Below are 3,131 nucleotides of genomic sequence, written 5' to 3'. Positions count from 1 at the left end.
TAGCCATTCCCTCCAGCTATATATGTGTGATTTCTCTACCACCACAAATGGAAGGCAAGGATTCTATTATCTAGCAAATTTCTCTTCCTATCGAGATTCAGTATAGAACTCTCTTTATTTCCAGAGAAGTAGATTTCACTATAGTGAAAATACCAAAAAAAAACATGATATGATAAAACAGAAATAGCACGTTGCACTTCAGCATATAAGTCAAATAAATACAAGAAGTAGCATACTACAGGAATGAGTAGAGGATGAGGAGTCAGGAAAGCTTGAGTAAAATCCTCATCCTATCTCTTAGTAGCTGTGTGACCTTGGATGAATCACTAAACTTTGCATAGCAGCTTCTTTTTAACAAAACCAGAGTTTGTGATCATTATTGACCTTTCCAGCTCTAAAGTTCTATGCTCTCCAAAACAAAAATATAATTAGACTAACAAGCATGTGGAACTTTCTGAACGGTGTGAATGATGCTGCTGTTGGTGTACGTGAGGCAATTGTAATTTGTATATTTGTTATAGATGTTACACAGTATTATTTGTTTGGCTCTTTACAGTTTGTAAAATAGTTATATATATTTTGTGATTTGATCATTTCACAATTCTTTTTATCCTCATTTTATATATAAGAAATGAGGCTTGGAGAAACTAAGTGACTTGCTCTATCAGACGTCTATTCAGGGCAGAGCCCAGGGCTCAAATCCAGGTCTTCTGTCTCTAAAGTCTATGCTCTTTCCTCTATGTCACTATTTCCCCCCGCATCACTATTTTTCCCCCGCATCAACTATTTTATCATTCAGGCACATTGAGAAACCATGATAGGTGAATTTAAAAACCAGATTCTTATGTGCATGGGGGAGAGGGGAACACTGGACATATACAGAATGCTCCATTGGTACTGTCTCTTAATCAGATCACTCCATCTGGTTACCACCTGCTCTCCCTCTGTTCCATCACGACCAAATTCTTAAAAGCCTACGTTCTCACCTCCCATTCACTCCTTGAGTGCTGCAGTCTGACTTGCTCTCCCACCACTTCTCTTGCTGAGGCAATCTGCAGTAGATGCCACAGGTCTGGGGTGGCTCCCTGCTCACAGTAGTGTCCCCTGCTTCGATTCACCCCTAATATGCAGCAGTAGGCTCATGCTGGCCATTTCTGCACCATGTTATCATACCCCATGATAACGTCTGATCATTTAAGAGTAGACACTTGTCCTGAGCTGGGCCAGTCTCCCAGAAGTTTTAAACTTACACAGAAATCCAGAGACTGGGAGAGACTGAAGCTGAGCTGATGAATGGCAGCACACTGAAAAGCAGGGCCACCCAACGCTCTGTCCCAAGTACCTGCAATTGCCTCGATTCCTACTAAGATGTTTAACTCCCTCTGACTTTTCACACTACCACTTTTCTTGATTAAACCATTTTCTGAGACTTGCTACTCAGAGACTCTTTTTTTTTTTTTAGGTGAGGCAAGACTTGGTTGACCTCACAGATTGCAAAGACCATGCCAGCTTACAATCCCTTATTTTTATTTATTTTTTATTTTTTACACCTATAGCACCTGTTCTTCCTAGGTGGTCTCCCATCCAAGTACTAACCAGGCCCAACTCTGCTTAGCTTCCAAGATCAGGCAGGATTGGGCTTGTTCAAGATGGCATGGCCATAGACTCAGAGGCTCTTAACTAACACATTCATTGGCAATCCTTTTTCCCTTTAAATCCAATGAACCCTTGTCAGTTCCCTTTCTTGAAACTCTTTCTCGCCTCACCTTACATAATATCTCCTCCCCATTCTCTCCCCACTCCCCAGACCACACTGTCTTAGCATCTTCAGGGGTTCTACTCTGCCTTCTTTGTCCCCCAGGCTCTATTCTTCTACTCAGCTGCAATGCTTATTCTAACTTTTCACCCATGGCTTCAGCTATCTGCCTGGGGACTCACCCCAACTGCACGTAAATACTTTTTCCTTAAATATCTCGTCCTCTCTTTCCAGTCTCCCAGCCTTTCCTCATGCCTTTCAGAGGTTGCCGCCCAGCACCCAGTCCATTTCCCCTGGATAGCTCTCCTTCATCCTTTAGATTCAGTGTGGACATTACATCCCCCAGCAGGCATGTTCCAGTGTTTTTGCTACAATACATACCATGTTCATTTTGAAAAATTATGCACTCCCTTGCACAATTTGTTTACTAACAGAAAGTATTAAAATTTAAAAAGTTGCTAATAAAGTAATTTTGGTTTATTGTAAATATTGGCATTTTAAAATCAAACTCGTCTTAAATACTTTAAATACTTCAGTGATTTGATGCCCTCCATCACACTTTTAAAGAATCCATGAAGCCACTTCTTTTTACAGTCAGAAATTTTATGTCTTCCTCTTTCCTTTTGAGTTTATATTTTCATTCTACTTCCCCCACAGAATTTCACCCTTATGTAAATTATTTTAACCTTGAAAGCTTTATATTGGTGATTGTCTCATATTTCTCTGTCATAGAAATATGTAAATAAATTGGAATTTTAAAAAATTCCTATGATCACAAACCTCTAACAGTTAATTTTTTTTTCTTCTGGATTGAGTTTTCATTATAATTACACAGTACATGGCAGTCCAAAATTAAGCAAAAGATTATAAAATACACTACAAGTTTTGACCAATAATTATTAACCACAAAAAGTAAATGATTAATGAAACAAACGGGACTCTTAACAATTGCTTTATATATCCTTGGATGGATATTACTTATTGCTAGAATGAGATAGCACTTCCGCATCAATTATACTCCAATTTTTCTTTTATATGTAAGCATCGAGAAACATCACTCATAAATAGAATAGAAGAGGTTTTGTTAGGGCGATGGCTTTTGATTCTTTGAACTCCTTCTAAGATGTGTATTTAAAATAACATAAATATCTATTATCAAAATTATTTTTAATTTTCTACTAACTACTATTTTATATCTTCCTTTAATTTTGTAAAAGGATTTGTGCTCCAGCTACTAGAATAATTCACTTTCTCAATTGCTGGGACATAAACCCAAAGTTTTTCCAAAACTTACCAAATGATCATTTATTAAATCTGTTATTCTTTCACTTAGATATATCTTATTTAACCCACTATATTTAGAAAGGTTGGAGAA

At 37.7% G+C, this 3,131-nt stretch overlaps 1 pseudogene; it reads right to left on the bottom strand.

Annotated features, from left to right (window-relative positions):
* Positions 1-1,547: 1,547 nt before the first annotated feature.
* Positions 1,548-1,666, bottom strand: LOC120609996 (uncharacterized; annotated as a pseudogene).
* Between the last annotated feature and the right edge of the window lie 1,465 nt (positions 1,667-3,131).

The sequence above is a fragment of the Pteropus medius genome, unplaced genomic scaffold, assembly GCF_902729225.1.
Source record: "Pteropus medius unplaced genomic scaffold, Ma_sr-lr_union100, whole genome shotgun sequence".
Lineage (NCBI taxonomy): Eukaryota > Metazoa > Chordata > Mammalia > Chiroptera > Pteropodidae > Pteropus > Pteropus medius.
This window is presented reverse-complemented; position numbering and strand designations above follow the sequence as displayed.